Here is a 27500-nt window from a genome sequence, read left to right on the forward strand (position 1 = left end):
TATTGTTTATGTTTCAACGATTCTTCGTTCCTTGCGGAATTGCCTGTTTGTAAGAGAGAGAGAGAGAGAGAGAGAGAGAGAGAGAGAGAGAGAGAGAGAGAGAGAGAGAGAGTTCTACACCCGATGGGGCGCCGGCGCGCCCCGCGCCACCCCCCACCTTTGGAATCCTCCCTGTTATCATCCATCTTCCGAAGGCTTCGGTATGCTGGTGCTGGAGGGCCGTAACGTCTGTGTAGTATTGAGAGAAATCACACTCCGCCTCACCCTGCATGAGAAGGATTGCATTGGCCTGATTGCCGCTACGACCTTAGTCCACGACGGAACGACCCTCAACCGCGTCCCGTCTCGTGGTGACCCCCCTTTAGACCACGACGCCACGACCCTTGGGTGTGATGTCGTAGCCTTTGACCAGAACGTGGAGGGTCAGGTCGGAAACTAGGCCCTCGTACCCAAGGGTCGTAGGGTCGCCCTCTCCAAATTCGTACCGTTCGTACTCGAGGGTCAAACCCTCGTCCTGAAGTGGCGAACAGTTTTTGGTAAAAAGGTTCGAATCGTCGTGTTAGTGGGTCGGTCGACCAAATTCTCCGACTTCTCGCTCCACAATACACGCACACGCACACGCACACACACACACACACACACACACACACACACACACACACACACACACATACACACACACACACGCGCGCGCGCGCGCTCCAGAACCAAGATACAGTGTGCGGGAAGGAGAGAGGTAGATCCCAACTGGTGTAGATTTCATAGGAATTAAAGCTTTTGGTGTCTGGAGGCGTCTTATAGCTGGGTCCTGATCTTGTATCTAACTCCCACACAATCATTCTTTCCTCACGACCTTCTGGAACCACCATTGTCTTTCCTCCTTCACTTCCCTTGTGTACACTGGCGAGGAGACTCCCGCAAATTGCCAGCTGTTGGGAGATTAGTCCATGCGGGAGAGTGGAGTGAGGCGGGGTGGGGGAGGAGGCGTCGAGGCAGTTGCGGAAGGCCAGTAGATTTGCGGCGCAACACCCGGCATGGGCGAGGTGCGGTGTTCTGTGGTGATCGGTTTGGTTTGCAGTGTTGCGACAGCAGGAGGGAGGGAGGGAGGGGTAGTGTCGTATGGTTGTCCGTCATCAGTCTGTGCCTTGAAATGGTAGACGATTTCACCTCACCCGTAACCATCTACCCCCCATCGCGTCTGTGACCAGCCAGCTACCACTACTACCACCATCGCCCATCGTAAATGACCACCACACAGATAACACACACACACACACATCCCTGCTTAATTACACCGCACTGACCCACATACTCGTCCTCCTCTCCACCATGATTCACCGCACTCATTCACGTATTCATCTCCCTCCTCACCTTAGCTACCTCACTCACCCAGCAGTTGATCTCCATCAACACTCACCAACACAGCCCACTCTCCGGTCCCTCCATCGCTTTCGCCATCACTACCACCAAGCTCTCTACCACCAACACCACCGCGACTCTCTCTCTCCTCCATCTCCTTCTATAATATCATCCTCCTCCTCCTCCTCCTCTTCTTCCTTCTCCCACTCCTGCTGCTGCTGCTCGTCCTCCTCCTCTTCTTCCTTCTCCCACTCCTGCTGCTGCTCCTCCTCCTCCTCTTCTTCTTCCTTCTGCCACTCCTGCTGCTGCTGCTCCTCCTCCTCTTCTTCCTTCTCCCACTCCTGCTGCTGCTGCTCCTCCTCCTCTTCTTCCTTCTCCCACTCCTGCTGCTGCTGCTGCTGCTGCTGCTGCTGTTGCTGCTGCTGCTGCTGCTGCTGCTCCTCCTCCTCCTCCTCCTCCTCCTCCTCCTCCTCCTCCTCCTCCTCCTCCTCCTCCTCCTTCTCCTGCTCTTTCTCCTCTTCCTCTTTCACCGGCAGTCAGAGCCACAGTATCAATAACCACGGCGACATTAACATAAACACTCGCACCAGTGTTATCAGTATTTACCAGCAGCGTTGCAGGTATCAGACAGCATTTAACAGCGTGTACATCAACGCGAACAGCAGCGCTCGCAGTATTATCAGCGGTACAATAATCGTTACTGATATTATCAACGCCGATGCGAGCATCAGCGACCAGCATTACTTATATTTAAGATCATGTAAGCATTGGCACTGGTGTGTAGTTAGCATTAGAAAGGTAAAAAAGAGAAAAAAAAAAAGGAAAGATAAAGGAAGGAAGAGAGGAGGAGGAGGGGTTGGGCTTATCAGCATTATCATAAGTGTGATCAGAAGCGTTTAGTGGTAATGGCATAATGATCGTTAACTGCAGGAGGACAGTGGTTATTTACACACGGCATTATTAAGTGGTGTCAGCAGCTGGAGCAGGAGGAGGCAGTGGTTATTACCGACAGCTATTAAGTGATGTCAGCAGCTGGAGCAGGAGGAGGGAGGGGTTATTACCAACGGCAGTATTACCAAGTGGTGGCAGCAGCTGGAGCAGGAGGCGGCAGTGGTTATTACCCACAACAATAGCATTATCAAGTGGTGGCAGCAGCTGGAGCAGGAGGCGGCAGTGGTTATAACCAACAAAAGTAGTATTATCAAGTGGTGGTGGCAGCTGGAGCAGGAGGCGGCAGTGGTTATTACCAACAAAAGTAGTATTATCAAGTGGTGGTGGCAGCAGCAGCTACATTGACTCACCAACAGCGTTACCAAGAGCGGGTCTCACCTTTGGTTCGTCACAGTCGTCAAGTGCTGAACACATAGCGGAGCTGCGGAGGATCCACGTCCAGAGGAGCGGCAGGAGGAGAGCTAAGAGGGGAAAGAAGATAAGGGAGGACACGTGTAAAAAAAAAAAGAGGAGGAGGAGGAAAAGGAAGAGGAGGAGGAGGAGGAGGGGGAGGAAAAAAAAAAAAGAGGAGGAGGAGGAGGAAGAGGAACAGATAATCTCAGGTGATGTTGTTACTTTCCCAACTCGGGTCGAGTTCTCGGTGACACTTGATGACTAGTTTATAAATACCATTGGAAATTACATTTTTTTTTTTCGGTGGTGGGGGGGGAATAATATAATCCGTTTGGGTTGATTCTGGAATATTTTGTGTTGAAATTACTCATCCCACTCATTATTATTCATTAGAAATTATTAGTAATTAGAAATTATTATTCATTAGGAATTATGCATTATGTATATTTTGTAACGTGGCGCATTTATAGATTTTTTTTTTTCCGAATGCAGGCTGAGCAAAATGTGTATCATAGATAAAACTGGAAATATATGAGGGTGAGATATAGTTCCTATCGGCGGAAACTTTACGTAGAGTTCCCTTATTAAGAAAACGGTACAGATAAAAGAGTATGGGATGCTGTAACAAAAAACGATCGCAGCCTTTTGCCATGGAAGGGCAACTTAAAAAAAAAAAAAAAAGCGAAAGGAACTTGGGAGAAATCATGTGTGATGACCTTACCTTCGCTGGGCACAACAGACCAATTGTCTCCCTCCTGCAGAAAAGATTTGCAGGAGGCTTGGTTTAAAGGGCCTTCAAGACGAGAAGGGGTAAGACTGAAGTTGATCTTCCGGGCACTGATTCTCCTCCTCCTCCATCTCCCCCATCTCTAGCCGGGCTAGAATGTCATAGTTTACATAGCTATGCTGGCCGCAGCCTTTCACAGCCTAGCTGAGCACAGGAGCAACACTACAGGTTGGACCATAGACCGAGCCTCGAGGGCAGAAGGAAGACCTCTGAAACAACAGGGAAGTGTGAGTATTTGTTGGTATTATGAGCACCATGCTCAAGGTTGAGATATAGTGAAATGTGCCATGATTGCTCCGTAGACATTTCGCAGTTGGGTTGGAATTTTCCTCCTTCCATGAGCTAGCAACATAGTCTTGCGACACTCCCTATGGTGTGTGTGTGTGTGTGTGTGTGTGCTTACGACATTACTTCTTGTGATGTGAGCTTACGACACAGCAGTCCCTGTGAGGCGAGCTGAGGACACAGACTCTGTGGTGTGAGCTTACGACACAGGACCCCCTGTAGTGTGAGCTCACGCCCGCAGACCACGACACATATCGCAATGATGCTAACATGCGACGGTCGTTTCGATACGAGCTTAAACGACACCCGGCCCCATGCTTCGTGAGCCTTGCCCTCTTAGTATCGACACACAGCGACTCTTGTAAACTTCAGCATGAGCCATATTTTTACTTCAGATCTATGGGTAGGGTTGAGTTCGAGGGTGGGTTGGTTCGGTCTGCTGGTGGGTCCATTCTACTGCATTATGAGGCAGATGCTGGCTGACTTGCGAAGGTCAAAGAAGAAAAGAATGAGCCAATATCTGGCAAAGCCAACTACACAGTTGTGGTGATTTAGTAAGCGCGCGGGCTAACGCTGGCCCCTCCGGCTGGAGGAAGTCCCAGGGAAAGTGATTGGGAAGATTTAGACGCCGTAGAGCCATCTTGAAATTAAAGCACTGTAATTAGAAGTCGTATTTTGAAGTTATTTAGAAGCCGCGACGCCCCGTCGGGCCACCGCTGATAACGGACCGCCAGCTGTAACTGTGTTTTTTTTCCTCTCTCTCTCTCTCTCTCTCTCTCTCTCTCTCTCTCTCTCTCTCTCTCTCTCTCTCTCTCTCTCTCTCTCTCGTTCGCTCTTTTATCTTGTCTTACGTCGAAAGTTTGTTTGAGTGGGACGTTAATGTTGATGTTTGTGTTGCAGCCCTTGGGGGAGTGGGGAAGGGGGTGAGAGGAAGGCGTCTGTTGCTTCCGTGTTGATAAGACTCCTGTTGTGTGTGTGTGTGTGTGTGTGTGTGTGTGTGTGTGTGTGTGTGTGTGGAGAAGAGAACGTCCGTTTGTTTCTGTGGTGAGATTACTGTTGTTGGTGTTGCGTCCTTTTTTTGGGGGGGAGGGGAGGGGAGGGGAAAGAAGAACGTCTGTTGCTCCCGTTATAAGACCGTTTTTTTTGTGTGTGTCTGGAGAGAGAGAGAGAGAGAGAGAGAGAGAGAGAGAGAGAGAGAGAGAGAGAGAGAGAGAGAGAGAGAGAGGCAAGCGTATGATGATGCCTTTGTGGTAACATCCCCTGTTCTCTTTGGTTTTCATGTTGGGAGGCTCCGGTTACGGACAAAAGTCCACCTCAAGACCAGCCAGGACTTGATTTGAAATATGATAAAGGCTTCAAGAGAGAAGGAGAAGAAATAAGAAGAAAGGGGGAAAATGCTGTCAGAGTTTTGAAGGAAGTGGAAAACCTGCTTTCTTCTTCTTGCCGAAAGAAACTGGTCCAAGAACAGTTCACCCTTGAGTTGCCCACGGCCACACTGTGATGATATGACATCGTAGTCCAGTGGGTATTGCGTGGTCTAGGTATTGGGGATGTGAGGGACACACTGGCAGCCAGTTCTCGGGCACAGAAACCCAATTAATGGCTACAGAAGAGGGAAAGTGAATCAACATTGCGGCGCAGGGCGAGTCGGTCAATTTTCTGGGTTAATTGTGTTGATTGGTGGAATTACAGAGCCATATCAAAAGGGACGACGTCAAAGTTTATTTTCTATTTTTTCTTTTAGGAGGAGGAGGGGGAGATTGACAGGAAATGGGTTTTAGAGACAATATGTTTTAATCAGGCAACGGCGTCTACCCCCACTGGGAAATCCTACCCGAGTCTAGAGTTGGTAGAAGAAGTTATGACGAGACGAGACGTCGTTGATCGTGCTAGAGAGGATGAAATGGAATTTTTGAAGGCGTTGGAGGTATGCCAGCCGGTGACCTGTTGAAGATTGGAAATCGTAAGTAGAAAAGGAGGAAGAGTGAAGGAGACGGGACGAAAGCCCCCTTGGGGGGGGGACACCGCTGTCGATGGTGCAAGAGGTGGTTGATGTTCAGTCGTCAATGGTTAGGTCGGCCAGAGAGGAACTACGAGATATGAGGGAGGGAGAACCTTTTAAAAGAGACCCTCTTTGCCATACCCTGTGAAAAGCTTTTGATAGATCAAGGGCTAGAACGTAAGATTCCTCGAGAAGTCTCCCTTAAAAGATGATGACCAGACGTTAGTAAGGGAGGAAAAAAGGGGTTGTCGCAGGCGTGGATCTTGCCTTGAGGAAGCCATGGCGATGATCAGGGAGAAGACTGTGAGGTTCAAGGTGTTTACGGAAAATGGGAGTTGAGGAAGGATTTCAGCGACTTTGGGAACTGGGAGAGGTTAAAGCAGGAGGAGGAGGAGGATGGTTGGAAGGGTCACGACAACCTCCCTCCTGCCTTTGGGGGATGGGATGTGCTACTTGATGTTTCCACAAGGAAGAGTTTTTTCTTTTCTTTTCTTTTTTTTTTTTTCGTCTTTAGGCAGAAGCGGAGGCAGACGGGCGAGCAGAGGGGGCCTAACCTTACTCGGGAGCGCACTGCATCGAATCTCCAGCATGGGTGCCATCTGGTCCATACGCCTTGCTCGTACCCAGAGAGAGAGAGAGAGAGAGAGAGAGAGAGAGAGAGAGAGAGAGAGAGAGAGAGAGAGAGAGAGAGCGTTTTTTCTTTAGACTTTGCGAAAAGAGATTTGTTGAAAAGGGACACAATATTATTGAGTTGAGCAATAGTGGGAGAGAGAGAGCATTAGATTCGCTCAAGATAGAGAGGAAAGAACCAAATAGTTTGTGTTGCGTCCTCCAGGGAGAGAGGAGTATTTGTTGCTTCATTACTAAGACTCCTGCTGCTGTTTGTGTTGCGTCTTCTGGTGGAGACGAAAGCATCGGCTGCTTCTGTGAATCGCCTTTTGTGTTGCGTCCTCTGGGGGGAGACAAGAGCATATGTTGTTTCAGTAAGACTCCTGCTGTTTGTGTTGCGTTTACTAGGATGTTCGGGGCGTGGGTGGGTGTTGGAGGCTGGCAGGCGCGGACTGTTGCCTTCGTAATAACATTCTTACTGTTTGTGTTGCGTCCCCTGGGAAGCGTGTGTTGGTCTACGCCGGCCTCCTGCTGTGTGTGTGGCAGACTCACTTCCAACTTTTTGAATTATTTCAAAAGATGCCGAGGAAAGACAAACATTTTTCCGTGTGCTGTCTTTCTCCCTCCGTCTGTGTAACATGTGGGTCAACTTGGGCTGTCTGGTTGAACGTGTGATGTGGTGTGGCATCGTGGGGAGGGAAGGGGCTTTTAAGAATTACGGATCGACTCCTTCAGTACTGTTTGTGGGTCTCCCGCGAGACGTAGCTGTGTTCTCGCCACCTTATTGATATGTGTGTAGACGCCCCACGTCATCTGCTTTAATGAACGTGGAACGGTCTAGGATGCGCCATACGGTATTGACCCCCACCACGTAAGGTAATTTGAAACTCCAAAATGTAGGAGCGAAAAATGTCATTAAAACACAGGAATCATAAGCATATCCGTTTCATTCGAATTGTGGATCATTTTATACGAGTATAATCATTTCTGGCAATTTTGAAGAAAAGAGAATGGCGCTAGTATCTTTTGATTTTGAAAACCCAACGTAAAAGAAATCTCATAGGGATTAGTTCGAAATATTGGTGTTCATTAACACTTGACTAAGGACATAGGATGCAGTAGTAGTTTTCCTATGCTTAAGTATATATATATATATATATATATATATATATATATATATATATATATATATATATATATATATATATATATTATCCCTGGGAATAGGGGAGAAAGAATACTTCCCACGTATTCCCTGCGTGTCGTAGAAGGCGACTAAAAGGGGAGGGAGCGGGGGGCTGGAACTCCTCCTCTCTCGTTTTCTTTTCAATTTTCCAAAAAAAGGAACAGAGAACGAGGCCAAGTGAGGATATTCCCTCAGAGGCCCAGTCCTCTGTTCTTAACACTACCTTGCTAACGCGGGAAATGGCGAATAGTTTGAAAAAAAAAAAGAAAGAATATATATATATATGTGTGTGTTTGTGTGTGTTTGTGTGTGTGTGTGTGTGTGTGTGTGTGTGTGTGTGTTTTAAGATGTTTGAGGTTCTCCCGGTTGCATATTTGTCGCCTTATGTTCAGTACTCCGTCACTCCTAAGGGGAGGCACTGCTCCTCCGAACTCGTACGTCTGATATTTATAGCCGCCATACGTGGCACAGCTCCGCTTCATAAGATGCGGCCGGTATCAGAATTATTGCTGCAGTTCCTAGTGGGATCCGAGAGATGTGGCTCTCAAATGAGGAGGATGGTGGGGGGTCGTCTTACCTCCTTACCCCAAGAAGTTGATGGACAAGTTAACGTGCGTATCGAATGTGCGGTGCAAAACCAGGGCTTTCCTTAGCACTGAAGGGCCTCAAATTAGCTCGATTCACATGGTAGATGCGAGGGAGTACGGTCGCAAAGGAGAGCAGACAAGGAGGAGTTGAGGAAATTTTTTTATTCTCGACGCGTGTTTTCGACTTCACCGTCTTTTCGTAGCTGAGTTTACCCACGAGGAAAGCTTTCCGTTAGGTCGAAAAACAACGTGTCAGGAATGAAAGTTCCCGACTCCTGCTTGTATTTTCCTCTCAGCTACCGTCACCTCACCCCCAACCCTGACTGGCTTTTCCACAAGAACACAGTAGTGTTCGAGTCGGCGAAGATCCTGTTGGGTATGATATTAAGAACTTTTGAAGAAGAGACAATCATGACCCGTGATGACTTGACTCAGATCGCGTATCTCACCTTCCCTCCCCGACTTGACTGTGGGCTGTGTCAGCAGCACATTGTGTTGCCGACGAATATGTTAGGGTGGAATATCGTGTATTATGTAGTGAATGTCACAATCACCGGGAAAACTCGTATGCTATACTCCAGGTTCATTAATCAAACCGTCGATGATTTTATATATTCCATACTATTCGCCATTTCCCGCGTTAGCGAGGTAGCGTTAAGAACAGAGGACTGGGCCTTTGAGGAAATATCTTCACCTGGCCCCCTTCTCTGTTCCTTCTTTTGGAAAATCAAAAAAAAAAAAAAAAAAAAAATATATATATATATATATATATATATATATATATATATATATATATATATATATATATATATATATATATATTCCTTTAGTGATAAATTATATACATTGTTTAGATTGAATCTCCTGAGAAGATGAGTACTTAAAGGCAGTGTCAGAGAATGTAGCAAAATACGTCTACGGCCTTGGACATTTCAATCCACAAAGTACGTTGAAGAGAAGCCGCTGGTCATCTCCAAATAAGAACTGATTGATGAAAGTCCTCCAGACACTGCTTCACCATTTGCACTGGCTCTGCAAGAGTGATGGCCCTGCAGTAGCGAACAGTTTGGTGCATCTGCTACCCATTAGGGAGGCTTGAGCAAGGAACAGTCTCTGGGATAGCGAACACACCTCAGACATCAAAAAGGATATATATATATATATATATATATATATATATATATATATATATATATATATATATATATATATACGCTTATATAGTCTTGCGTAAATGGATAGTAAATTACGGGGTTTTGGTGAAGCGAGGAAGGAAATATCATCTTGTGGTCAGTAAAGACTAAGAGCCCGATGTTCAAGGTGAAGTTTATCCCCATTAAAGTGAAGGATAGAGCGGCCAGCACGGGCAAGTACCGCCTGTAAAAAGAATAATTGGTACTATCTTGCACCAGGCGGGCGAGCGGCCGGCCTGCGGGCGGCGGGCTGGCTGGCTGGCTGGCTGTAGGGAAGGTGGTCGGTAGGTGGGGGGATGGTCGTAGTGCCGCCGGGAGGGAGGCCTGGGTTAGGAGACAATTTCTGCTTTGGAGGAGAGAGAAAGAGAGATGGGGGGGAGGAGAAGGAGGTAGGAAGGGAGAGAGAGAGAGAGAGGTAAGAGAGAGGGAGAGCGATGAGGATGATGGAGGGATCATTGGAGGAGGAGGAGGGAAAGATGGATTGAGATATTGAGTTGAGCGAATGTGAGTGATGGATGGGTCCCGTCCCTGGCATTCCCCGAGTAACGTGTGACGGACTTCGAGAGTCACGATCGAGAACCATCCTCCACATTGGATGAAAGAAAGCGAGGACGTCATCGTCATGACACAGCCCTAGTTGGACGGAATATGGCCGCTAGTTTAGCCCTTTAGTATTGAAGCCAGAACGATAGACAACATAGCCAGTTTGACGTATTCATGATCTATCGTTCACGTCATTACCAGAGTGGATTAAGACCGAGCCTTGCGCGTCTGTGGAGCGGATGTCGACTTTAGGTACCGACGGACGCACAGACTACAGAGGAGAGCAGGTTGTCCCCGAAGCCTCCCTCCGCCCCACGATGACTTCGAATGGCTCCCAGCTTGAGGACAACTACGGGGGGAGAGGTTGGTTGTGGTGTGGTTTTTTTTTTTGTAGCAAGTTCCTGCTACCGCCGTTGGTCCACATTTGGCGGGCCTTCTTCATAGCCAGACTTTCGCCAGCAAACATACATCCTCCCTCCCTCCCTCCCTCTGTCCCTCGCTCCCTCCTGGGCACCGTCTCTGACAAGTTGTTCATCACATTCGCAGACTCGTGCTGTAATTTCGAACAATTCGAGACAATTTTCGAGCAAATTACGACCGCCCGAGTTTACCCAGGGAGTCAAAAGGAGGATAAATCTGGTTGATTGGTGTTCCCGGGGATGGTGGGCCGCCGTCATCAGCTAATGTGCCATCAAAGACTTGTCATCCTTCCCCAGCAGCCCTTCACTTATTGCCGCCGCCCCGCGCCCACATACATCCTCGGCCGCCCTTAGTAACCACCACCGCCACCCTCCCACCCCACCAACCCTCCGCCGCCGCTTCCATCCTCACCCTCGATCTCCCTCATCCTTGGGCGTCTTCACCATCAGCCACCTTCATTATCAGCTGGGCCACCGCCCTCAACTCATTATCCTCACCCGCCCATCAACCATACTCTACACACCCACCATTCTTGCCCACCGCTGTGGCCAGCCGACACCCCTCTTCTCCACACCAGAAGAAGAAATTGATAATGATAAATAAAAACTGAAACGAAACATGAAATAATGATGATTAGATAATGAAAATATTAATATTGATAATGATAACGATAATGAAAATGATGATAATAATGATAATGGTCATAGTAATGGTAATGATTTAGAAATATCATGAATGAATTGAAAATCAATAAAACAGATAAACATTCACACGAATCGAGTAGTGTAAGTTTGTGAGGGCAGTTAACGGCCCTGAAGTTGGGTTATTCAAAGTTAATGGAAATTGGCAATGTTTGTTGTGCAGATATTGACGAAATGTTTGATTAAAGGCTTTAATGCTGTAAACTGACTAATTTATTGGAGCTGTATGTTTAAATTCAAGCCAAAAGTGGGCAATTACGTTAGTTGCGATAATCACGTTACAATTAATTACCTTGCCAGTAATGAGTTGCGCTAACGACCGAGGCCAGGGCGGGTGAATAACTGAAGAGATTGGCATGGTTCACGGTGAATGGTGAAAAGAAAACGTTATGCGCGTGCGGGTTCTCCTGACGTCACCGAGTCTTGTACTTTCTACGTTCTGGAAGGTTGACAGCTTGCATCCACCCTTAACCCTTACCTCCCTTGTTCTAACGAGTCTCCCTTACCCTCCCTCTGTCCTTTCCCACATCTCCCTATATCTCCCTCTCACTTCCCACCCTCCAGTTCGTAACGCATCAGAGAAACTGTGAGATGATTTTCAAATTCTGTTGAATTGGTCAGAAAAACAAAAAAAAAACTCATTGGGTAACTGATTACTCATGGGTGTCTTGGGGTGGGGTAGGGAGGGAGGGGGGTAACGTTGAGCTTAGCTTACCTGAAGAATACCCGTTACACATTGGATCCACACACACACACCTGTTCGACCCCACTCTCTCTCTCTCTCTCTCTCTCTCTCTCTCTCTCTCTCTCTCTCTCTCTCTCTCTCTCTCTCTCACTGCGATCTAGAGTTGGTCGAGTCTGCACATCCCCCTCCTTATTTGTGATTCGTGACCCACAGAACTATTCCTATTCCTTCAGCTATGATACATGATGGTCGGGTATGATGTGTGTATCTACCTACCTACCTACCTACCTCTACCTCTCTCTCTCGTAGATTCTGGCTGCCTGAGAAAATTTGATAACTTGGATAGTTCTACGAGCTTGGACAATTTTATTCACGTGGAAACTTCACACGAGTTTGAGGTTAACATATTGAGGTCTTTATTATTGAAAGGAGGGAGGGATGGGGGAAGGTCCTTTGGCTGGGGAGGCCGTTGGAAGCGGGGGGTGGGGGTGGGGAGAGAGAGAGAGAGAGAGAGAGAGAGAGAGAGAGAGAGAGAGAGAGAGAGAGAGATCGCACTGTGGGGGGGGGTCCTCCTCCTTCCTGGAAGGGTGGTTTCGTCTTTGGGAAGGAAGGAAGGAAGGAAGGGGGGGGGGGTTATTCCTCGGAAGAGTTTTCGAAGGAGTTTGATAATGGGGTTTGAGGGTTTAGTGACCTGGGAGATTTTTTTTTGGGGGGGGGGATTGTTGGGTGATAAGTCTCGGGCCTTGGATCGTTCAGACCTGATCAGGGGCCAAGCCATCGTACCCACCCAAGCGTCGCACCTTCATTCTGAAGTAAGTTAAAAAGGTAAGGACTTAGGTAGGAGAGCTACGTACACAGATCTACTGGGTCTTCTGGTTCTTGAGGGGGTTGGAGCCCCGAAGAGAGAGAGAGAGAGAGAGAGAGAGAGAGAGAGAGAGAGAGAGAGAGAGAGAGAGAAGGAGAGGTCAAGGGAGCCATGTTGACCCTCCTCCCAAACTTTCAAGTCGTTTCTAAGTTGGGTAACATGGTGGGCGCGTGTTTGTGTGGGCCTGGACCGCCGGAGTTGGCCAGGAAAGGTTGATAGGATGTTTTGGGCCTCGTGATGATGCCCTACGTCTTCAGTCTGCGTCTGTCTGTCTCTCTCTCTCTCCCAGTGAGCTTCGACGACACGAGGTCAAGGGATGAGACGAGGAGGCAAGGCCCAGACGAAGAGATATGGGGCGACGTAGAGAGGGGGGAGACTAGACGAAAGATGAAGCGGACGAACTTGGGGAGTATAACCCTGGACGACCTAACTTTTACTTACTTATTTATTTATTTATTTATTCATTTATTTATTTTTTGAGACTCAAACGAGACAGTTTTGGAAGCACGATGAGACACGTTTTAGTGATGTGGCGTGGTGAGGGAGGGCGGGGGTGTGTGGTGGTGGAGACACCTGCCTGCCTCCAGGAGAGGCTGGTGACGGGGGCCGCGACGCGCGCCTCTGTGCCAGACTGATGGCGACGCCGGCGTAAGTGGCAGGTGGGCGACGGCAGGTATCAGGTGGTTCATTAGCGGCCAGGTGGTTGTCTCCGGCTCCTGCGTAACTGGCAGTCTGGTGATAACTGAGACGGGGGTGGAGAGGAGGGAGAGGGGTTTGGGAAGGTGATAAGGTGCAGTGTAGTGGTGGTGTAGGTGACGGTAGCAGGTAAGGGCCGGCGGGCGGGGTGGTAAGGTGGTAGGTGTGTGGCAGAGTAGTTGAGGTGGTTGGAAGTGGTTTGTGTGGTAGTTACGGTTGTTGGGGAGGAGAGGGTTATATGCTTAGTGATGTCGTGAGTGTGTAGGTGTAGTTAGTGTAGTGGCGTGGCTCTGGCACCGCAGGGTGGTGGTGGGGTGGGGAAGGGTTGTGGCCCCCTATGAGGAGTGAACGGCGGTGTGGGTGGAGGAGGAGGAGTGGCGGCGTCCAACTGACTCGCGGGCGGCCGAGTTGCTTTCGCACTCAGAGGGAGTTAGTTGCAACTTTAGGAAACTTAGCTTGTGCTAAGTTGATACCCGGAGGAGGAGACCTTCCGGCCCCTAGTGACGGGGTAGGTCGCCGGTGGAAAGGGATGGAGGAGGAGAGGAGGGAGGAAGGAGGGGTTAAGGGGGACAGGGAGAAGGGTTAAGAACGATGTAGGGCAGCTAAGGTTTCCCTTGGAACATATGATCTAGATAGATTTCCCGCTTCCGTGAGAAATTGGGAATGTGTTCGTAAATGATGTAACCAGAGAAGGAGGGAGTTAGTGGGAGGGAATTGTTGTAATCAGAGAGGGAGGGAAGTGATGTAACCAGAGAGGGGAGGAGAGGCAGAAAGTGATTAAAGGAGAGAAAGGGAGGAGGGAGAGAGGGAGGGAGTAGATGGTAGGGAAGGGATGTAACCAGAGAAGTTGGGAAAGGAGAAAGACACCAGGGAAGTCACAGACGAGGACACAAACTGTTATGAGAAGTGGCCCAGACACACCGACAAACTTCAACAGGATGACAGGTAGTCCGGATTCTGACGAACAAGACGGACACACCGTCATTCTTTTAGCCGTATCCTGCCTCATTCGTGAGTATTTGTGAATTTTGAGCAGTTTTAGGACTTTTATACTAGCTGCTAATGTGACTGTAGTACATAAAGTCCGCTGTTAACATAGTGCGTGTTAACTCGGGCTGGTGCAGCGGTGGGAATCTCTCGTGTGTTAGGAAACTCCAGGTGTGGGACATGTGTCTGAAGAAGGATTTTACGAGGCCCCCCGTTCCCTAGTATCTGCTGTAAGCAGACATTGATAAGAGGAGAGCTCGTGTGTGTACAAGTGTGTATTCTGTATTTACATGTATTTGTGGGTGTGTGTGTGTGTGTGTGTGTTTGAGGATGGTATTACCAGTTTATAAAGATAATGATGATATGATATCGGTATTGGAAATAGGTTTATGGAATTAATTGCAGATAAGGGCGCACACAACATTAATTACGAGGATCGGACTGATGGTCTTCACATACAGCCCAAGATGGAGGTTAAGACGGAGCTTACTTGATCATTAATGATGTTCACAGTGGCTGGGATGGAGCTCTTCTTTCGTGTGATGGTCTGCACACGCTTGAAGAGCCTCGGATGCGGTCGCAGTGACAAAGTTGTACCCGGGGACGGAGGCGTCTGTGGCGGCGGCAGGTGGGGACGGAGGCAGAGAAGGGCCGGTGGTTTATTCCTGGTTGATATTTGTAGGGAGTTCAGAGGATCACCGCTGAGCGCCTCTTGATAGGCCGTGGAAAGAGGGGACGAGAACAAAATCTTAAGGATGCCTTTTTTTCTGCATGTTTTTAGAGGAGTTTCTGTTTTGTGGTAAATAAGGAGGACGTCCAATGGGGTAAGGCAGTAAGGAGAGTTTGGGTAGGATGAAAATTGCTCTGACGCCCTTGAGATTAGAAGAGGCAGGGATTCCAAGTGTCTTGAGAAGACAAAGAATGTAGAGAAGACAGCTAGAGGATTTGCTGACCGCATTGACGTGCACTATCCAACTTAAGTTTATCGTCCAAAAGAAGCGCCGAAGAAATTTGGAGAACCGAAGAACCCGGGCTGGAGTAGGGGGTCTCAGGGAGCTGTAGAAAGTGGGCCATGATTGGCAGCAAGGCTGACGTTGCACGGCTGCGGTCTTGGCTTGGTTTGGTGTTGATGTGGTTGGCCCAGTGGTTCAGTGCTGATGCTATTGATTGCGGGTGTGGTGGGAGGGAGAGCCGTTGTTAACGCTGATGCCAAAGGTCAAGTCGTCAAGTGTACTACCACGAAGCAGGTATACGTCCGTCAGGGTATCATTAATAAGACTCGGGGAAACAGAAGGGGTCTTTCGTCTGTCGGTGAGACGCACGGGACGCCGCAGGAGAGAGAGAGAGACAGAGACACAAAGGTGAGGACGACCTCTTTTGAAACACAAGCCCTGCCGACGTTGACGCGGAGTGAGTGTGCATGTCTTGAGGTGAGTTCTCCCCGTCTCTGGGTTAATGGCCTCGTTAATGATTATAGTATGGGTAATTAGATCGAAAGCTTTGGTAAATGGACGTGGAGGTTGGGAGACATAGAAGTCTTTGCGTTCTTCTAGGCTGCTGTAGGGTAAAGTCTGTGAAACTGACGGAGCTTTGGGTGGTGGAAGGAGGTCCTCATACTGCTGAGGGTCTGTGGGACTTACAGTGTCTGTCTAAACCCAGCTGAACACAAAACTTTCACGGGGATAAGCTGGGGGATTGGTAAGAGACGTGGTGCATATATTAGCTCGAGAATTACTGTAGTTATCCAAGTAAGTGGATTTACGCAGTGGGGCGTCAGAATTTTTTTTCGAAACGTCAAGTGTTCTTGTGGTCGTCGGGGCATTTAGATTGCTAATGATGGGGAGGACAGGGGTTCGACCACGTCAGTTTGTGGTGTTTCAGAGGGTGTTAGTGGAGAGCTTGACCTCGAAGCTGTCTGGGGGGACTCGCGAGTTGATGCAGTAACCTTGTGGGTGTTTTGGGAGCTGGGAGGCAGACGGTGTTTGAGGGAATGATCTCTGGTCGATGGTGACAAGAGTGATGGTTGCGACTTAACTGCCTCGTTAGGGATGCGATTGACAGGAGGTAAGGGAGTGTTGCCTCATCTTACCGCTCAGCTCTTGCAGTTTTCCTTATCTCTATCTGATGTTCGTGTTTGTGTTTTATAACTACACGTGCGTATGTAATGACTTGTTTGTGACTACCAGTTTGCCTGCACGGGGAGGAGGTTTTACACTCGAGGGGGCCCCATATAGCTACTTTTTGTGTGCTACACTCGGTGTTGCCCCGTCTGGTGACCTTGTGTATTTGTACCATGTACCGTATCTTTCCTCCTATGTATACACACACACACACACACACACACACACACACACACACACGTTCCTAAGCCAGGTATATGTGTGATGTGTGTGATGTGTGTGTGTGTGTGTGTGTGTGTGTGTGTGTGTGTGTGTGTGTGTGTGTGTGAACATTTTTATATGCTTGTGCTTGTTCAGTGTGAGTTGTGATGTTGGAAATGATAATAAATCTTGGCGATAGCCACCATTGCTCATGGTAAATGAACGCCCTTTAGAAAAAGGGGAAAAAGAAAGAAAAATGCCAAGAAGCAGTAAAGCACGAAAAGAGAACCACTGAATTTTATTAAGGTAATTTTATTGAATGCATTAGGGAAATGATTCTCACAATTAACGTAATTTGAATCTCTGAAGTTGCTGTGAACGCATTTCTTTTTACGCCCAAAGAATGAATGAGTTTACCATTGAAATAGATTGTAGTTACGTCCAAAGAATGAATGCGTTTACCATTGAAATAGATTGTAGTTACGTCCAAAAGATTGAATTTACCATTGTAAGTGAGCATGTATCACTTGTGTACAATTTTTACGCCTAAAAGATAAATTTAACATTTAAACTGAGTAATTTGAATCACTCACTGCGATTGCATTTACGTCCAAAAGACGAATTTAACATTAAAAGTGAGTAATTTGAATCTCTTAATGCGATTACTTTACGCCCAAAAGGTAAATTTACCATTAAAAGTGTGTAATTTGAATCTTCCACTGCAATTACATTACGCCCCCCCCCAAAAAAAAAAAAAACACGAATTTAACTTTAGATATGAGTAATTCAAGTGTCTAAACTTAGTGTGGATTGTACATTTGACGTCCCAAAAGCGGAATTTCATCAATAAGAGTGAGGTATCCAACCCCTCTCCTAACACTCCTCACACACACACACACACACACACACACACACACACACACACACACACACACACACACATGATACTAGGATCAAGACCCAATGCACGACCTCTTCATCCTTCCACTCATCCATCTTGGCGAATATCCAGATGTGGTGTTTCCCCTCCTGTCACTTTGAAGTCAAAATATGTGATGGTAAATGGATGATGCGTCACACTTCAGTGTTGAATTATGTTAACGCAAGGGTCCTGTGTGGTTAACATCCATACCAGGTGTAAGGTGATGTTAGATGTTAATGTTAGAATACCAGTTTCCCTCCGCACCATGTGTATGTGTGTGTGTGTGTGTGTGTGTGTGTGTAACATTGATGCTCATATCACCATGTTCACACCCACGTGTCATATATATATATATATATATATATATATATATATATATATATATATATATATATATATATATATATATATATATATATATATATATATATATATATATATATATATCAGGGAGTACAATGGCTTGTAAATTTGATTAAAAAAAAAGAGAAAAAAAGAACACGTATGATAACGAGAGAGCGATGTATTTCAGTGTAGCAAGCTCACGGTCCCCCTTGGTGATCTTCATGCACCCCCCGGTTGTAAGATGACACGTATTAACCTTTAAAAACAAAAGAAAAAAAAAAACAGAGGAAGATCGACTGGTTCATGTGAAGTGTGATGTTATGATTCGTAATATTAATGAGTGGCCAGTAATGATTTTTCCCCGCTGTATTGATAAAGCAAATATTGTTAATCATTACAACCTTTTTTTTTTTTTTTTGACATTCTGTACATTACGGAAATGAGGTTATGGAAATTAGGACCGTATGTGTGTATATATATATATATTTTTTTCATTTCGTTGTATCTGTGGTTATGGTGGGTGTTGGCTGGCGGGTGGACGCGGCTCAGTTGTGGTGTTGGATGGCACTGTCTTTGTTGCTGTGTTGGCTGGGTGGCGTCCGTGGCTCTGTTGTTGTTGTTGTTGTTGTTGTTGTTGTTGTTCAGTAACATCGTCCGTGGCTGTTGTGGCCGACTTTCCTTGTATGGCTTGGCTTGTGTCCGTGTATGTTTTGGCTTGGCTGTGTCCGTGGTGTTGTTTGATTCAGTGGGGCAGTGTCGGTGGTGGTGGTGGTGATGGTGGTGGTTGGTGAGGTAGTGGTGAATGGTGAAGGTGAAATTTTGATGGTGAAGATGATGGTGATGAAGGGGAGAGGGAGGCGGAGGAGATTTGGCCTGTAAATGACGATGGTGAAGGTTACGATGGTCGTGGTGGTGATTAGGGGGACAGGATGCGGGTTGAGGATATATAGGGATGGTAGGTGTGAGAGATGATGATAGTGATGATGGTGGTGGTGGTAACTTTGATGATGACGATGATGGTGACAGGGCGATAGAAATGATGGTGGCAATAACAAGGATGATAATGGGCGGTGGTGAAGGCTGTGTATGAGTGGTAAGGATGGTAATAATGATGGTGTTGGTGATAGTGGGAGTGGTGGTGTTGGTGATAGTGGTGGTGAAGAAGGCAAGACCCAGAGGCGGGTGTGACTGTGGGTCGGGTGGAAGTATAGCTTTAGCTCTCCGGGGGATCGCTGTCTCGCCGTCAGGTAGTGGCTTTGACGCCCCGCCTCGCCTCGTCTAACCCCGCCTCACGTTGCCTCACCCAGTCCTCCCTCCCTCCTTCCCTCCTCTCCGCCAACCATACACACACACACACACACACACACACACACACACACCCACGTCGCTTCTCATCTTCCTCATCTTTCCTCTTTATTTTTTCTCTCTCACCATATTTTACCTCTTGTCATTATTTTCATTTTGCCGCTTTCTACCCCTGTCATCACCAAACCTCACTTGTCGCTACCTCGCCTCTTTCCGCGTCACCTCGCCTCGCCTCTGCCTTTTCCCTCGACCTCATCTTCCCCCGACGTCCGTCTCTCTCTCTCTCTCTCTCTCTCTCTCTCTCTCTCTCTCTCTCTCTCTCTCTCTCTCTCTCTCTCTCTCTCTCTCCACATCACGTTGACCCCGCTCCGCCTCACCACAGTGCCCATCCCTCCTCCCCACATCGCGCAGGTACGCCCTGCCCCAGCCTGCCCCGCCCCACCTTACCCTGTCCCGCCCCGCCCCGCCCCACCCCGCCACACGTCGCACGGCTTGTCCTAGGTCGACTGAAGTTTTGATGAGGCCATCGACGGCTTTCACGCTTTGACGTTGGGACATTTCCCTTCCAGTTGGCCGGAGAGAGAGAGAGAGAGAGAGAGAGAGAGAGAGAGAGAGAGAGAGAGAGAGAGAGGAGGGAGAGAGAGAGAGATGGACGGAGCATCAGGGGTCGGGCATACAGGCGCTGTGACAGAGGGGCGTTGTCTGTCAGACTGTCACGCGCCTCGCCAGTTCACGCCAGTTCCCCGTCTTCTCCCGTCCGTCACCTGTCTTCAGTCAGCCCCCGCCCCGTCTCTTCCCCCCACCTGTTCGGCTCCCATCTGTGAATCTCAGCTTGCCTACACCCCCGACTCGTCAGAACTAGGCGGTCCCATACCGATGTGCCCTCTCCGTCACCTGTCACTCCCACGCATGTCACCTGTTGCCCCCTCTGCCCTCACCTGTCACATCTCCCCCCTGTCAGTTTCCTGATGTCAGCTCTGCCACCTGTCAACCCACCCTCACTTCAGCCACTGCCTTTCAGACCTCATAACCCAGTCTTTACCTGTCATTCCTCACCTGTCGAGCCTCACTTGTCGTCTGTAAATACCCTCCCGTCGTTTTGGCTTGCCGTCAGCCTCTGTCAGCCTCTCCTCCGTCCCTGACTCTCGAGATTATTATTACGGCCACCAAAGAGATGTGGCGTCTCATTGGACCCCACGAGACGGGGGACGAGAGCTCGGAGCGGCCCTGTGTAGAATGTGGCTGAGAGGTCCCCACTTTCTCCTCCTCATTTCTCCACACCTCCTCCCTCTGCTCCCCACTCCCTCCTCCTCAGTTCTCCACACTTCCTTCCTCTGCTCCCCACTCCCTCCTCCTCAGTTCTCCACACCTCCTTCCTCTGCTCCCCACTCCCTCCTCCTCAGTTCTCTACACTTCCTTCCTCTGCTCCCCACTCCCTCCTCCTCAGTTCTCCACACCTTCCTCTGCTCCCCACTCCCTCCTCCTCAGTTCTCCACACTTCCTTCCTCTGCTCCCCACTCCCTCCTCCTCAGTTCTCCACACCTCCTTCCTCTGCTCCCCATTCCCTCCTCCCTCCTCCTCAGTTCTCCACACCTCCTTCCTCTGCTCCCCACTCCCTCCTCCTCAGTCATCCACACCTCCTTTCTAAGTTTTTCCTCACTCCCTCCGTAGATCTCCCTCAGTTCTCCTCACTCCTAAGTCCTGCTCGATCTTTTCCTCAGCTCGGTTTAGTCCTGCCTACAACCTTCCTCCGTTTTTCCCCTCAGTTCTCCTCACTCCTTTCTCAGTGCTCCCTCATTATTTTTTTTTTCAGTTCTACCCAGTTCTCACTTCTTCATCAGTTCTCCTGAGGCTTCATTAGGCTAGATACTCTTTCCCTCATTTCCACACCGTCCTTTCTGTGCCCGTAGTTCCTTTTTTTCCCGCAGTTGTTCTTTCGTTCCTCTCTCTCTCTCTCTCTCTCTCTCTCTCTCTCTCTCTCTCTCTCTCTCTCTCTCTCTCTCTCTCTCTCTCTCTACACACACACACAACCATTCTCCTCATTTTTCCGTTCCTCCTCCTGCTTTTCTCCCCTAAATCTCTCCCAGTTTCTACCGAAAAAAAGGAATGTCTCGGTTTTGACCCATTTTTTTTTCAGGGGGGTCTATCTTGTCCCATTCTCTCTACTCAGGTTCGTGGAAATCTCTTGATTCTTTTTTTATCCCCCTCGGTGCATTGTCGACGGTGCTGCAAGTTTTCTGGAATTATTAAATGCTCTGTCAGTAATACGTTGTGTGGCCTGCCTTGTTCTCTCCCTTCCTCCCCCACACACTCCCTCTTTAATTCTCCGTGATTTCTTCCCCCTTCCCTCCCGCCTTATTCCTCACTTCTTGATTTTCCTCCTCATTCCTCACTCTGTCCTTGATTCTTGTTTTTCCTTCTCATTCCTCACTCTCTCCGTGATTCTCCCTAATTTCTCCCTTTTATTTCTCTCTCCCTCCTTAATTCTCCTCCCCCCTCATTCCTCACCCCCTGCTTAATTTTCCCCTCCCTCATTCCTCACTCTCTCCTTAATTCTCTTTAATTTCCTCCCCTCATTCCTCACTTCTGTGGATCTTCCTCTTTGCTCACTTTTTCTTATGCCTCTTCCTTTCTTCATCTTTCTTTTTCTTCATTTTTTATGTCCTCGCGTCTCACTTTTTGTCTGTTTTCTTTATATTTTCCTTAGCTCTTATCCCTCTCGCACCTCTCTCTCTCTCTCTCTCTCTCTCTCTCTCTCTCTCTCTCTCTCTCTCTCTCTCTCTCTCTCTCTCTCTCTCTCTCTCTGTTCTCAGTTCCTCTTCAGTTCTCAGCTCCTCTTTGCACCATACAGTTGTTTTTTTTTCATCACAACTTCGTATTTCCCTTGACCCTCTGCTCTGTTCCATCCTCTCGGATCACATCCTCTCCTTCCCTCTCGCCGCCACCTCCTCCGCTCTTCCTTCCCTCCCTCTCGCCACCTCCTCCGCTCTTCCTTCCCTCCCTCTCGCCACCTCCTCCGCTCTTCCTTCCCTCTCTCCCCCCCAGCGTCGGCCGGGCCAGATCCACCACCCTAGGGGCTCTGGTTACCAAGCCAGAGGAGCCTCTGATGCTACGCCATTAGGAGATTTACAGAGCCATCTTTACCATTGGAACCACGGCGATGTCTGGTGGTGGTGGAACCACGGCGATGTCTGGTAGTGGAACCACGAAGATGTCTCGTAGTGGGACCACGAAGATGTCTCTTAGTCAGTGGAACCACGACCATGTCTCGTGGCTAATGGAACGTTCAGTTCTTAGGTTTCGGGTCGTGGAGGAGGATGAATTGACTGATGCCCTGTTTTCTATCGATTATGCACCTCTGATGTCAAAATTGATCTTCCTCTATACATGTAGTCTCGTTTTATTCACTGTCGATGGCTCGGTAATCAGTGTTGATGATCCAGTTTGTTCCGTATTGTTTCGTGTTGTCCACGGTTCATGACGTCCTGGCATCCATCGTAGATGCTTGGGTCGGGAGAGGCTCAGAGAGGCAGAAAGAGAAAGTGGACGAAGGGGATCTGCCAGCACCGCTGGGAGTGAATTTCGCGCCAGTTTACAGTGTGCAGTGAGTTTACAAGTCGGCTGTTTTTATTGGTGGTCGGGATATTATTATTTCTTTTTTGAGGTTGGTTTGGTTGTAGGTTTAAGGGTTTTTTTTTTATTGAGGTTGTGCTCGCTAATGTTGTTTTTTTATGAGCTCTTAATCTGAGGTTGACTCCAAGGTCTGATATTAAGATGTCTCTAGATTTATATAGGTTATCTGATGTGCTGAAATGACACAATTTTTTTTTCTTTTTTTTGCAGTTTTACTTAAATTCCTCATTGCAGTTTACTTTGAAAGTTGATATGGAAAAATTGCTTAAGTTGCCACGTAAGTTAGGTTAAGCATACCCTCAGTCTACCTTGGTGTACTTAAACCTCACGCAGATGTAAAGTTAATTAAAGATTATTGGAGGGATTTCCTCGGCTCTGGGGTTAAGTGGTCGTGGTTAATGGCGTAGTGGTAGTAGACATTTAGTTAAGAGTTTGTTATACATTTTACAAAGAAGGAAAGCGGTGAAGAGTTGTTTACCCAAGTATACTCATAGGCCTCCACTTCCACACACGGGCCTCACGTAGACACTGTGACCATACACACTTTCCCCTTTGATACGGTGGAGTATTTTGCATAGGAAGCAGCCAGGCAGGCAGCCCGTCCGCGCGCGCGCGCGTGTGTGTGTGTGTGTGTGTGTCTGTGTGTCTGTCTGTCTGTCTGGCTGGCTGTGTCTTGACTCCTTATCTCCTTCACACCCTCTTGGTCAGGTCCCTTTTCCCCTCACACGCTCCAACAACCCTTTTCTCTCCTGTCCCTCCTCCTCCTCCTCCTCCCTCCTCTTCGCCTTTTCTCTGTACAATCTCCAACAAAATTCCCTGGCTCGTTTATCGTTCTGTTTCCTCACCTTCACCGCTCCCAGAGACATCCTTTCTCTCTCTCTCTCTCTCTCTCTCTCTCTCTCTCTCTCTCTCTCTCTCTCTCTCTCTCTCTCTCTCTCTCTCTCTCTCTCTCTCTCTGTGGAGAGGAATATGTCCGTTATCTCATTACCCACCTCACTCACCCTAGGCCTTCGTGGTATACCTCACTCAACGCGTACCCTTCTACATCCCCGCCTGCACCACGGATATGACAGACATCCCTTACACCACACACACACACACACACACACACACACACACACACACACACACACACACACACACACACACACAGGGATTTTGACGGGTATGTTCACACACACACACACAGGGATTTTGACGGGTATGTTCCTCATCTGTTTCCGGGAAGGTGGTGGTGGTATTAACCTTTCGTTACGTCCACGGGGGGTTCTCCACCCTCCACCCGGGTCGTAATGTATCCACCGGCGGCATCACGTACCTCTCCTCCTCCTCCTCCTCCTCCTGCTCCCGGACGGTGGCCTCTCTCTCCCGGATACGCCAGAGAGGGTCCTGTGAGTACGTTCATTAGCCGTGGAAGTGTAACGTACGACGTATTAGTGTCAGTGTGGATGTCGGGGGTTCGTTGTCAGATCTCCTAAACTCGCCGTCTGCTCGGATTTTGCTTCTAATTAGCCATCTTAACTTTGGCAAGCTTTGCCGCGTTTTTTTTTCTTTCTTTCTTTTTTTCCCCCCCGGCTCGATTTTTTCTTTTTTGTCTTTTTGACTTTCTTGGTTTTAGAGGGAGGAGTTCGTTTCGTTCTGTGTTGGAATGAGAAAGAGTGAGAGAGAGAGGGCGTGTGTAGAAGGGGAGGAAAAGAGTGTCTGTGTAAAAGGCAAGAGAGAGAGAGAGAGAGAGAGAGAGAGAGAGAGTGTGTGTGTAGCAGGGGAAAGGGAGAGAGTGTGTAAGTGTGTCAGTAGGTGAGGGTTAGTGCGAGAGCACCATGTTGTCCTCTGGTATGTGCTGCTGCCGCTGCATGATGCAGGTGTGGTGTCCCCGCGCTCACGACCTGGGTGCAGGAGATACAGCCTTCCGATGATCATAATAACGACGGAGGGTTGTACACTCCCGGCCCGCCCTCGCCGGTGCTCTGCTCGGGAATGCCTTGACAAATTATCCTGAGTCTCCGGGGGAACAGTTAGTCAAGCAGCTGATTAACCTGCCTAATTGACGATGTAACACAGCCCGGCTTTATTGATGCAGGCTGATGCGTTCCCGTGAGATGCCTGACCCGATAGTTACGGTATTCCCTTTGTGTCGAGGACCTTGGCAAGCCCTTGAAGGAGGAGGGAGGAGGAGGACCTCCTGGAAGTGATTGATACCACGTTTTAGCCTCAGACAATATCGCTTAGGTGGATCTGCTCCTTGAAGCGCCCTTGGCGTTCCAGGTGTATGTGTAGTGGTTGTGGTATATTGGCCGTGCCCTCTTTCGGCTTCTGTTGTTTAACCAGACAAAATGCTTTCCAAGGCCGTGTGCAGGTCCTTGCGCAACTGGGCGGGTGGGTTCGAAGAATGAGGAAGATATCATTATGTTTGTCTCGTCATTTGTGTGTCTGTGTGCGTACCGTGTACGTTCCAGTGTGAAGGGGTAAAAGAAGGAAGATTAGATTTTTTTTTCCCCGATCCGTCCATTGTTTCTAGTCTGTCCTGTTGCCTGTCTGTCGTGTGAGGAGGGAGGGAAAGTCTGTGTGTGTGTGTGTGTGTGTGTGTTTATGCCAGTTTTTGTCATCTCGTTACCAGAATACAGACGATAAGCCATCGTAGCTTTGGTGTTAGAATTATAGACAGACATCACCGTTGTTTTGCCCTTGGCCTACTGCATGTCGGACCGTGTTGGAGGGAGGCGCGAAGTAGACCCGTCTCATCACCCGCTTGGGTGCGCGAGAGCTAAGAAGCCGCGCGGCTGAGGTGAACTGTATGCGCGCAACACTCCCACCACCACCACCAGGTGTGGCAGGGTTGATGTATAACTGCACCAGCAGGAGATGCAGTAGCAGATGTGGTAGTCATGATGACCCAGGATCCTCACCATGAACTTCGCTACACCCGTCATTACCGCTACCGCACTCTCTTACACCTTGACCCGCCACTGCGGTACACACCGCTACACCACCTACCATCCCTGTCGCCCGCTGTCCTGACACCACAGTACACACCCTCTCCTCTCCTACATCCACTGCCGTCCCTTGCGTGTGCTGATGTATTCACAGTACCGTTATTCCAGTACTCATCCTTGTGACGCTGGAACTGGAGCATATTCCAGGAGCATGTGCTTACGCTGCGGGTGAAAATGCCGCCTCCGCCGAGGTTTTACGACCGGCAGTGAACGAAGAGGTCTACAACCTCATCGAGGAACATTTCGCTGCAAAGGAGTCCATCATTTCCCCGCTACTGGATGTAGCGTAGCCTGGAAGCTTTAGGAGCCTCGTAAAAAGCGGCCCTGCGGTTCTATTATTAAATGATTGGCATATATTCATGGGCTCCCTTGCTGTGGTGGTTGGAGTCGCCTAGCGGGAGTCACGCGAGCGCCCGCCCGTGGCATTTGTACACCAAAGTTATGGATAATTTTGCTAATTGTTGCCAGTGGTTTATTGACGGGGGAGGTGGAGGGGCGGTGAGTAGACATGCTGAGAATTAGGTACGCTCCAGTGTGTGTGTGTGTGCTTGTTTTTATCACAGTGGATACATGGGTGATACCAAGCCGAACTTAAAAGACTGTTCTAGCATTACCATATGTGTTTCAACTTATCATGTGAGTCTGTGTTTGTTATAGTCAAGGAAATATGTATGTTTACATCTATGCTAACACCGTGTACAGGTGTGTGTGTGTGTGTGTGTGTGTGTGTGTGTGTGTGTGTGTGTGTGTGTGTGTGTGTGTGTCTGTCTGTCTGTCTGTCTGTCTGTCTGTCTGTTGTTATACGATCTGGGAACGTAACTCAAGGACCACCACACTCCCCATCCAGGATTTCCTGCAGCTCCAAGACTACGCTCCATTCAGTAGCCGGGACGATGTGGACTCTTTTGAGGCGAAAAGTTCTTTGCTCCCCTTTCGTTAACTGTCGATGATACAGCCTTGTCAAGCGAGGATACTTCCTCTAAGGCTTAGTCCTCTGTTCTTAACGCTTCCTCGCTAACGCGGGAAATAGCGAGTATGTATGAAAGAAAATTATATGAGTGTTGTGTTCTGGCCACCTTCGGGTTGTATGACGTGTTTTGCCCCGTGAACACCACGGTTGTAAGTCAGCTATTCCTGGAAAATATTACTTGCACTGTTCGATTTCATACTGATGTATATTTACATTATTTTTCCTCTTTTTTTTACGTGAGGTGTTTATGTATATTTCTGGGAGCCATTTTTTTTTTTTTTTTTATCTTTTGAGAGTCATGGAGTGATGTATGTTGTCGATAACGTGTATTATTCACAGGAATTCCCCCCCAAAACTTCTGGTCGAGTATTTGACGAGCTGAGATTAAATATTCAGAAGATTGTTACAGGAAGATATACCAAGAATGGAAAAGTCCAGTTGGACGTGAGAGAGGCAACGTCTCATTATCTTGTCCTAATGGGTGCTTTCTCCTATGCCATCGAGCGAAAAAGATATATATTTTTACATATAGTTTATATATTAATGTATATAGGCTCCACATCAGTGTATATGGCCCGTACAAGTAAGTGTATGGTCTGTTTATTAGGGTATATGTCTCTGCAATACTGTATTTGGCTTGTGTATGTCTGTGGTCCATACAATACTGTATATGGTCGGGATTTAATGTATATGGTCCATACAATACCGTATTTAGTTTGTATGTTTTGTCCCTATGATTTTGTATATGGTATGTACATTAGT

General features: G+C 48.2%; 1 protein-coding gene across 1 annotated transcript in view; it reads left to right on the forward strand.

Annotated features, from left to right (window-relative positions):
- Lar (tyrosine-protein phosphatase Lar) overlaps positions 1–27500 on the forward strand; it is a 704213-nt gene that overhangs the window by 402618 nt on the left and 274095 nt on the right. The gene's annotated exons all lie outside the window — the stretch shown is intronic.

The sequence above is a fragment of the Panulirus ornatus genome, chromosome 68 (genome assembly GCF_036320965.1).
Source record: "Panulirus ornatus isolate Po-2019 chromosome 68, ASM3632096v1, whole genome shotgun sequence".
Classification (NCBI taxonomy): domain Eukaryota; kingdom Metazoa; phylum Arthropoda; class Malacostraca; order Decapoda; family Palinuridae; genus Panulirus; species Panulirus ornatus.